Here is an 11710-nt window from a genome sequence, read left to right as displayed (position 1 = left end):
GTTCACTTGCTACCTCAAGATGAGGTTCCTTTTCATCAAGCTCATGGGACTCATTTTTGGCAACTTCTTTAAGTTCACCCTCTTGGTCATCTATCTCCTCAACAGTGGGGTAGCACGACTTGTCATGATCTTCTTCTTGTACTTCCGCTACCACTTCATCAATTATGTCGCATCGGAGCATAGAATGTTCTTCGGGAGGATGTTTCATGGCTTCCTCTAAATTGAACTTGATAATCTTGTCTCCAACTCCAAAGGAATATACACCAGTAAAAGCATCTAGCTTGAATTTGGAGGTTTTGAGGAAAGGTCTACCAAGTAGGACGGAGGATGAGCTTTTACCTTCCGTTGGGGGCATCTCAAGGATGTAAAAGTCAACCGGAAAAACCAAATCCTTAATTGCCACAAGTACATCTTCAGCTATTCCCATTACTGTGATCACACTTTTATCGGCTAAGGCAAACCTCACCGCCGACTTCTTCAATGGAGCTAAATTCAACCGCACATAGATGGAAAGCGGCATGATGCTAACACAAGCTCCCAAGTCACACATACAGTCATGAAAAGTGTATCCACCAATACAACAAGACACTAAGCACGGTCCAGGGTCACCACATTTTCTTGGAATAGGCTCCATCAAGGAAGAAATTGAACTACCCAAGGATAGTGTCTCCAATTCCCCTATTCTACTCTTGTGTGTACACAAATCTTTCAAAAATTTTGCATACTTGGGGATTTGTTGAATAGCATCAAGGAGTGGTATGGTTACCTCGACCTTTTTGAACACTTGGAGCATGTCTAAATCAAATTTCGGTGTCTTCTTTGCTTTCTTCACCATGGAAGGAAATGGAATAGGAATTGATTCATCGACTACGGCTTTCCTCTTGGGTTCCTTGAGGTTTACTCCTTCTTCCTCATGCCTTTTGTCTACCACCTCTTCTTCATGTGGAGTTCCAACAACTACCTCTTCCTCATGCATCTCTCCCATGACTCTTGGGGGTATCTCCTCCAATGTAGTTCCCGACCGTAGAGTGATGGCATTGAGACCGCCTCTTGGGTTTGGTTGGGGTTGGGATGGAAGGTTGGATGAACTTGAGGGTTGGGTGGTGTTGTTATTGGGAGTTGGTGGTTGGTTTGACATGTTCATCTTTGAGAGTATGTTGGTGAGGTTAGCCAATTGAGTGTTCAAGGCCTCAAATTGAGCCTTGTTGATCTCATCTCGTTTTTCCATAGCGGCTCTAAGTTCATCAACTTGATTGTTGAAAGATGTAGGAGTTTGGTTTTGTTGTCTATGGTGTGGTGTTTGGTACTTGGTGTAGTTCTTTTGGTTTTGGTTGGCTTGGTAGTTAGTGTTATTGTGGTGGTATTGGGATGAAGATTGGTTGTTATTGTGATGAGAAGAAGGGTTGTTCCATCTTTGGTTCTGATTGTTTCCTTGTGAATTATCTCTCCACCCTTGATGTTGATTGCTACCTTGGTGGTAGTTGTTTTGGCCTTGAGAAGGGTATGGTGGACGGTTGTTGTAATTCACATTGGCTACCACAAGGGCATGTTCCTCTTGAATTTGATGGCATTGGTCGGTGTAATGTGTAGTGCTAGAGCACAATCCACAAATCCTAGGAGGGCCTTCAAGTTGAGTAACCGGAGGAGGGGCTTGGATGGCTTTGATGGAGTAATACTCCCTTTGATCTCTTTGAATTTGTGTAAGGATGGTGGCCATATCCCCAAGTGCCTTGGTTAGACTTGCTTCGGAGGGGGACGGTTCTACCACACCCTTAAGGGAGTTATTCCTCACTCTTCTGTGTTGCGTAGATTCGGCGACATCCTTTATCAAATCCCAAGCTTCTCCTTCCGTCTTGTTTTTCGAAAGGGATCCACCACTAGAGGCGATAAGCAATCTTCTATCTTCCGCACAAAGACTTCCGGTAAAGTAGCTAATGAGCAAGCGAGTGGTCATTCCGTGATGTGGACATGACTCCAATAGCCTTTTGAACTGAGACCAATACTCATACATGCTCTCTTGGTCTCTTTGCATTATGCCCAAAATCTCTTTCCGGATGTACTCGGTCTTCTCCGGTGGGAAGAACTTGTCAAGAAACTCTCTTCTCAGGAAATCCCAATTAGTCACAATATCATCTGGTAGCGAATAAAACCATGTTTTTGCTTGTGCTTCAAGAGAAAAAGGAAAGGCAAAAACCATGATGGCTACCTCATCGGCTCCATGCCTTCGAGCCATAGAACAAGCAACATGAAAATCCTTCAAATGTCGGATGGAGTCTTGACCCGGCAACCCATGATACTTAGGAAGTAGATTTATCAAGCTACTCTTCAACTTAAAGTTTGGATCAAGGTTAGGATACCTTGCTTGTAACGGTTGAAGTATGATATCCGGAGCTTCTTGCTCATGCAAAGTGATCCGGCGTGGCTCTGCCATGTGTGGCTCACCTGTAGGATGCAAAGATGTATTAGTAGTGTCAACAGAAGAATAGGAAGTAACAGACTCCAAGTCACCCTCGGTGGCGTCTAGTGATTCGGTGTTTTCCTCAAGAGAGGCCGAAGTACTAGGCGTGTAGTCCAATCGCCTTCTAGCTTGTCGAGTGTGCAGCAAAGTTCTTTCAATTTCAGGATCAAAATTGGCTAAGCTAGAATTCGGTTGAGACCGAGTCATCAAACTTGAAAGTCATAGTACAATTGCAAAAGAAATTTAAACTTTAGCTAAGTATTGAAAAAGCAAAATATCTACAGTATTCACATATTCACATAACCAATATCAAGGCATATGTTGCAACCATTCCCCGACAACGGCGCCATAAATTTGACAGATGTCCAACCAAGGGATGTTATATTGGTAAGATTTTTTCTCTTTAATATCACCTCGTTGTGAGTATAGCCTACCAACAACAATCCTCGGGGGTCAAATTTAGAAGAGGGATTTGGTTGTCACAAGTTCAACCCCAATAGAAATAACCAAAGTATTCAAACCTCGGGTCGTCTCACGAAGAATGGGCAAACATGTGCTTCGACATTGGTTAGAAATCCGGGGTTGAGAGTTATGAGCATGAAAATAAATGGAAAACTCAACAAGCAGGTAATCTTAAATTGCAATAAACGAATTCAACTACGTAAGCAAAAACTAAGCAATTCCAATGAGCAAGCAATATTCTACTTAATTCTACCTTAAGCTAAACGAATAACTATGACTAAGACACTTGAAATTGGAAATCGGTTTTCAAATATGAATGATAAAAATAACTCTTGGCTAGACATGGGAATTGGGGTCACAATCCTTGTCCAACACTTCATCTTGACAATTATGAGGAACCAAGCTCATTAAGTCTACTCCCGAGTCTTAAGTACGTGATATCTACTCCTAGACTTGAAGTACGTCAAATGGCCCTGGCCACATCAATCCATAAGTCCCAACCTACCTACTAATTAGATTAGTAGTGGGTTGGTGTCAATGAGTATCAAATTGACCACCTAGGGCTCCCAAATCATCAAATCCATTAGACCCAATGACTCAAGTTTACCCAATTCCCTTGACCTAGGCCAAGAGTGAGAAGGAACTACTCCATAATCAAAGTAAACAATTCATCAAACACTTGGTAAGTGCTAACAAAAGACATGTTCAAAATAGTAATTAAATTGAATTCTACAAATACCCACTAACAATGATCAACATACAATCAAACAATCAACAAGATTAAACATAGAAATCATCAATGTAACATCAACAAAACAAGATTCACAACATTCTTGAAATGGGTAAAATAACAATTGACAAGAATCATTAAACTATCACTAGATGTAAGCAAGATTGTAGCAAGGAAATTAAATTGAACAATTAAAACTGTAATCAACAAATCCAATTCACAAATCAACAAGGAAAAATCAAAATGGAAACTAGATCTAGAGAGGAACAAGGGTTTCTCTCTCTAGAATCACCAAAGAACCTAAAAACTCTCAAATTATGTCCTAGTCTCCAAATGAGTCATCTCCCTTTTTCCCCCAAGCATCCTTGGGTCTTTTCCATGCAGAAACAGCTTGAAATTAGGCCTCCTTGCCCTCAGAAATCGCCAGGCACGATTTCTCTTAATGAGGTCACATGCAGCTTCCCACGCGTGCGCGCCATGCGTGCGCGCGCGCCGATTACTTTTGTGATCCACGCGTGCACGCCAGTTGCGCGTGTGCGTTGGTAGAAATCTTCCAATATGCGCGGATGTGTCCATCCTTGCGCCCCGCTTCTATCCAGTCCCATCCACGCGAGCGCGTGGAGTGCACGGGCACGCCGATACTGCTGCTCCCAAGACTTCAATTCTTCATGTTCCTCCCTTTTTGTACATGCTTTCTCCCTCTCTTCTGAGTCAATCCTAACCTATAATTCCTGAAATTACTCAACACAGATATCACGGCATCGAATGACAATAGAAGAGGATTAAAATATGGCAATTTTAAGGTAAAATAAGCATGTTTTTCATCATAGAGCAATATTGGGAAGTGAACACAAAACCATGCATTTCTTGTGAATAAGTGTGAGAAATATTGATAAATCCCCCAAAATAAGCACAAGATAAACCACGAAATTGGAGTTTGTCAGGGATTAAGCAAGGAGATCGGAAAAGCCTCCGTAACTACATGGAAAGATTCAACAAAGCATGTCTGGACATACAAAGTCTACCAATAGAAGCAGCCATAATGGGTCTCATCAATGGCCTACGAGAAGGACCCTTTAGCCACTCCATATCCAAAAAGAACCCAACATCTCTGAACAAGGTACAAGAATGGGCAAAAAAGTATATTAATATGGAGGAGAATTCTCGATTAGGAGAAACCTCAAAATCCCTATTCTCCTACCCACCTCGGGACAAGGATAAAGAGTCTAAGAAAAAAGAAGACCAGTCTACTAAAAAACCTGGAAAATACCACAACTACACCCCCTCAGGGTGTCTCTTGTGGATGTCTACAGAGAGATATGCAACACTGAGAAGATCCCGCCCCCTCATTCGATTAAGCATAAAAGAGGAGGAAGTCGGACATAGTATTGAGAATACCACCGAGTCTACAGGCACCCCACCAACGAATGCTACGACCTAAAGAACATCATAGAGAAGCTAGCCCGAGAAGGAAGACTAGATAGGTTCCTGGCCAACAAAACAGACGAACCAAAGAAGCAAAGAAGGGACGAAGAGGTCGGACAAGCTGAACGTCCCCTCACACCCCTGAGAGGCATGTTCATATAATAAATGGTGGATTTGCTGGAGGAGGGATCTCTAAGTCATCCCGTAAAAGACACCTCAAAGAGGTATACCATGTTGGAGGAGGGGACAGGTCATCCGACCTCCCCACTATTACTTTTACCCCAAAAGATGCCACAGGCGTCATCCCAGGGCATGATGATCCCATGGTCATTACCATCATACTCGCCAATGCTAATCTCCACCGAACGTTGGTAGACCAAGGAAGCTCCGCAGACATCTTGTTCAAATCCGCCTTCGACAAGCTCGGCCTGCAAGATAAAGAGCTCAGAGCATATCTGAATAGCTTGTTTGGACTTGGAGATACCCCAATTCAACCACTAGGATACATCTCATTGCATAAAACCTTTGGAAAAGGAACTCGGTCAAGGACACTAAACATAGACTACATCGTAGTGAGCTCAGCTTATAACGCCCTTATAGGTCGAACAACGCTGAACCAGCTCACCGCAGTAGTCTCCACTCCACATCTGTGCATGAAGTTCCCAACTCCAGAAGGGATCGTCACGAAAAAAAGGAGACCAAAAGCTTGCGCGACGCTACTACAATGAAAGTCTGAAACTCAAAGGCAACCCCAGAGGAGAGGAAATCAACACCATCGAACTCGGGGGAGTTCGAGCTCGCGAAGAACTTCATCCTCAACCTGAAGGTGAGACCTAAAGGGGATGCCCAGGATAAAATAACAAATATAGGGGCAACCTTAAAGGGAGACTTAAAGGAGCCACTGATACAGTTCCTAAAGGATAATGCCAATCTCTTTGCATGGAAGGCCGTAGACATGCCCGACATAGATCCCAAGTTAATGTGCTATAAGCTGGCGGTATATCCTGGATCTTGGCTAGTACAACAGAAGCGCAGGAAGCTTGGCCCAGAAGGGTCCCAAGCTATGGAAAAGCAAGTACAAGCCTTATTGGAGGCAGGGTTCATAAGGGAGGTCGAGTACCCATTATGACTAGCCAATGTCGTCTTGGTAAAGAAGTCAAATGGAAAGTGGCGAATGTGTACCGACTACACTGACCTCAATAAGGCTTGCTCAAAGGATCCCTACCCGCTCCCGAATATAGACACTCTAGTGGATGCCTCTTCCGGATACAAGTACCTCTTCTTCATGGATGCTTATTCAGGATACAACCAAATTCCAATGTATCCAGCCGACCAAGAAAAAACCTCGTTCCTAACTCCAAAGGCAAATTACTGCTACATAGTCATGCCATTTGGGCTCAAAAATGCAGGAGCTACATACCAAAGATTGATGAACAAAGTCTTTGCCGACCACATCAGAAAGCTAATGTAGGTTTATGTAGACGACATGTTAGTAAAAACACAAAGTAAGGAATCATTGTTATCCGACCTCACTAAAGTATTCGACACCATAAGAAAGCATGGTATGCGACTTAACCCCGCAAAGTGCACCTTTACGGTAGAAGCTGGCAAATTCTTGGGTTTCATGCCCACTCAAAAAGGAATCGAGGCGAACCCGGATAAATGCCAGGCTATACTCAACATGAAAAGTCTGACCTGTGTCCAAGAAGTACAACAGCTCAACGGAAGACTAGCAGCCCTATCCAGATTTCTAGCCGGATCAGCTATAAGATCTCTCCCTTTTTATGCAACATTAAGGAAGGGAAAGAGGTTTGAATGGACTCCAGAGTGCGAACAAGCCTTCCAAGATTTTAAGAAATTTCTGGGGTAACCACCCATTGATGAACGGATTTTTGATGGTAAAGAATTTCACAAATAAATTCTCGTTGCTAGTATAGTTTCTAAACCAACAAAGAATCCTTTCATACAAAAATTTGTTTGTCACTAAAGCAAACCCAATAAAATTAAAACGAAGTATTTAAACCTCGGGTCGTCTCTCAAAGATTTTCAAGGAAGTGTTCTTGTTATTGGTTATGAATTTTCTGAGAAATTTTTTAATGAGGAATGGAAAAATAAATTATTATAAATTAAAGCAATGAAAATTAACAAGAGGTTTTATGTAATTAAAATAAAAAACCTTGGCTAGGAGAAGATCAGTCGGAAGTTCTATCCTTGTTGGATTTCCCAAGATTAATAGTAATAGGTTGTTGTTTCTACTTAGTTAACCCTTACTGAATAAAGAAAAGTTAAGTAGTTGAGCTAACTTCTATTCACAAGTCCTAATCCTCTCCCTTGGGAAGGATTAGCATTAGTGACTAGAGAGCCAGCCAACAACTTTCAATTATAATTTAACTCTTGAGTCTTCCAACTCAAGGGTCTCCTATTAAATATTAATCAATTCCAAAGCCAAGTTAGAAGCATACTCAATTGACATGGATGCCAATCTCGTATACATGTAAAGGGAGTAGAAAGAAGACATGATAATTGGAATTGAGTCAAGATAATCAAGAAAATAAAGAAATTAAATGGAAAATACTCTTTCCATTAATAAATTAACAAGAGAAGAAGATAAACTAAAGTAATAGAATAAATAAAAGTATAAAAGCACTAAATTAAAGGAACATTGAACCTGGAATTGGGAAGAAATAAACCTAGAAACCTAATAACCTAGAGAAAGGAGAGAGCCTCTCTCTCTAGAAAACTACATCTAAAACCTAACAATTTGTGAATGATGGGAAGCGTCCTCTAATTTTGCTCCACTCCCAGCCTCTAATCTGTGTTTTTTTGGCTTGAAACTGGGCCAAAAACAGCCCAGAAATCGCCCCAGCGATTTCTGATTGCTGAACTTTTGCACATGCACGCGTACGCGTGATGCATGCGTGCGCGTCACCTATCTTCAGGGCAACTATGACAACTTATATATCATTTCGAAGCCCCGGATGTTAGCTTTCCAACACAACTAGAACTGCCTCATTTGGACCTCTGTAGCTCAAGTTATGGTCAATTAAGTACGAAGAGGTCAGGCTTGACAGCTTTGCAATTCCTTCAATTTCTTGTATTCCTTCCACTTTTGCATGCTTCCTTTCCATCCTCTAAGCCATTCCTGTCCTGTAAACCCTGAAATCACGTAACACACATATCGCGGCATCGAATGGTAATAAGAGGGGATTAAACCTAGCAAATTTAAGGCCAAAGAAGCATGTTTTCAATCATAGCACAAAATTAGGAAGGAAAATGTAAAACATGCGAATTATATGAATAAGTGTGAGTTTAGTGGATAAAATTCACTCAATTAAGCATAAGATTTACCATGAAATAGTGGTGCATCAAATCTTTCCGCACTTAAACATTAGCATGTCCTCATGCTAAGCTTAAGAGAAGCTATAAAGGAGTGAAGAGGAATGGTAAAACTTATGAAATGCAACCTATCTATATGAATGCAACTAAATGCAAAAATACTTCTACCTACTTGGTTAAAAGTAAACAAATTCTCCAAGACAAACATAAATCAGATTCCACTAATTCAAATTACACAATAAAAGACAAGTAAACTTGTAAGAAGATAGCTCATGAAAGCAGGGAACGTAGAATCAAGCATTGAACCCTCACTGGAAGTGTATATGCACTCTAATCGCTCAAGTGTCTAGAGTTAATCCACTCTACTCTTCTCTAGTCATGCTTTCTAAAACTTTGTTCTTCATCTAACCAATCAACAAATATTTAATGTACACAGGCAAACATCATGAGGTCTTTTGAAGGCTAAGGTAATGGGGCTAAGGTAAGGTTGTAATGAGGTCTTTTCTAAAACTAAGTTCTCACCTAACTTACACACACACTCTATATAATTCTAAAATCATGCCTAGCTACCCAAAATTCCCACTCTTGTATGTTTCACATACTCATGTATCAACTTTTCTTTAATTTCACCACATATGCATTGATCTTTTATTAAACTTAACATTGGGGTAATTTTGTCCCCTATTTATTTATTTATTTATTTATACTGTAATACTATTACTATTTTTTATTATTATTTTTATTTTATTATTATTATTATTTTTTTTGAATTATAAAAGCAAACATAACATATCAATGCACATGGGTTAAATTAATTTTTCTAGTCTCACATGAGTATGCACCCAAAATTCCAATACCTTGTCAATAAAACTTAACACTTTCTCATCAACCTAAGTTCCCATAGTTCCCCACACTTAATTAATACACAATCTCTATCTTAAGCTAATCAAATATTTAATTGGGGTAATTAATTATTTTTCCGCTTGAGGCTAGTGATGTGGTAAAATATAGAACAAGGGGATTAAAAGGCTCAAGGTGGCGAACAAAGGTAAGTGAAAAGGTAGGCTATTTGGGATAAGTGAGCTAATAACAAATGATGGCCTCAATCATATGCATGCATGTAAATACACTAAACAATGGGCATATAGAATGGAACAAAATATAGAATGCAATTATAGGGAAGAAAACACACAAGAATAAAATATTATGGTTAAATAATGTAACCATGTAATTAAGCTCAAATCTTACAGGTTGTGTGTTCTTAGCTATAAACCATGTTCCAAATTACAATCTCCCAACTAGTTCAACACAAAAGCTTTAATTTAAATTAGTGAAATATTATAAAATCGGGTCTTGAAAAAGGAATTTATTACTCCAACTAAGTAGTGGTAGAAGAATATGCGCAAAATCAAACAAACATGCAAATGCAACAACTAATTTAACAAGGAAAATTAAACATTGGTGTTGAAATAGGAAATAACTAACCCATGAAAGTCGGTATCGACCTCCCCACACTTAAAGATTGCACCGTCCTCGGTGCATGCTAAGATGTGCAAGTGGATGGGTGGCTCCAACTGATGCTTTTCTCCAAAGATTGTGCAGATGGACTTGTCTGTCGTCCCATATAGAAGTTCTTCCTTTTCCCTTCCTGGTGGCCATCTTGAAAGAAGAGAAAAGGAAAGAGAAGTAACCCAAAAACAAAGATGGAAAATAATTAAAATATGGTTGGGTTAATACCAAATAATGAGGGTCTCAATTACATGGTAGCTACAACATGCAAGTGAGAAAACAATATGTGCAATTGGCATATCAATAGTGCAAAAATTATAACAAAAGGGAAGAGTGTGGGTGCTGAAAGACAGTATAAGATCATGTCAATGTAAAAAGGGGCATAGGGATAATGAAAGAATGGCATTGACAGATAAGTAATATCACCCAACACTGTAAACAAGTCACTAAGCACCAAAATAATACCAGAAAATATACAATAGTTGAATAAGAACATTTAACACCAACGGAGAAAATAATAAACGTAGAAAAGAAAATAAAACATGCACAAAATTAAAAATACAAGGAAGAAAAAGATACAAATGCAGCAAGTAAAAGAGAATGAAAAATAATAAAGATGAGAAGTTAAAGAAATGAAGAAGAAGAAAGTAAGACAGGAGGAAGAAAGAAGAAGAAAAGGGGAGGAAATTAAAAACGGGACGCAATGCGCGCGCGCAGGGCACGCGTGCGTGTGAAAACTGCATTAACCATGTGACGCGTACGTGTCGCCCATGCGTACGCATGGGTGATCTGAAAGCGAAAGGACGTGCACACATCAGGAATGCGTACGCATGGGTGATTTTGTACCTCTAACACAGTGCCAACCCCAGACCATCACAGCTCTCTGTTCAGCACGCTTTGACGCCGATTTTCATGCCCGCGCGTACGCGTTGCTGACGCTTACACATGGGTTGAAATTTCTACAGGGGATGCGTACGCGTGCGGTACGTATACGCGTGGGGTGGCTTGTGCGCCACGCACGCCTCCTGCGCATCTCTCGCGCAACTCTCTGTTCATTTGCGCATACACATACGATGCGCGCGCATCGTGGACGCTTGCGCGTCGATTCCCCTTTTTTTTTTTTTAAATATGCAGAATGCAGGTGATGATGTAGAAATTATGAATGAACAATAATAAATGAGATAAAATAAAACTAAGAATAAAAAGAGACGATTATACCATGGTGGGTTGTCTCCCACCTAGTACTTTTGGTTAAAGTCCTTAAGTTGGACATTTGGTGAGCTCCTTATCATGGTGGCTTGTGCTTGAACTCGTCTTGAAACTTCCACCAATGCTTGGACTTCCAATAAGCTCTAACATCTCCAAGTAAATTCCCCAAACTTTGATGGAGTTCTTCAAAAGCTTTGAGCTCCCAAAAATGATCCTCTTGTATGCCGGGATCCCAAATCTTATTTCTACACCCGTCTTCAAGTTGATCATCATGATTCCATCCGGGTGGTTCAGCCTTGGAATTCTCATTTAAGCGCCCAAACATCCTCCTAGACCCAATCAATTAAGAATTACACCAACCCTTGTAATTAGGCCTTGAGCTTCCAACCATAACGAACCTAAGATGGTGTTGCCAACCACTAACCATCTCCCTTTTACTCTTAAAACTGCAGATAGCTCTAAGTTATCCATCCGTTTCAAGCAGACCATATTCAAGTGGGAAGGTATAGTTTAAGGATAATAACTTTACCCACTTGAATGTTGTGTTGGATGGTAATGGCTTGGGGAGAGGTATCTCCAGT

Source organism: Arachis ipaensis, chromosome B7, assembly GCF_059453495.1.
Source record: "Arachis ipaensis isolate K30076 ecotype BB chromosome B7, ASM5945349v1, whole genome shotgun sequence".
NCBI classification, from domain to species: Eukaryota; Viridiplantae; Streptophyta; class Magnoliopsida; order Fabales; family Fabaceae; genus Arachis; species Arachis ipaensis.
The sequence above is the reverse complement of the archived record's forward strand: the minus strand, read 5'-3'. Positions refer to the sequence as shown.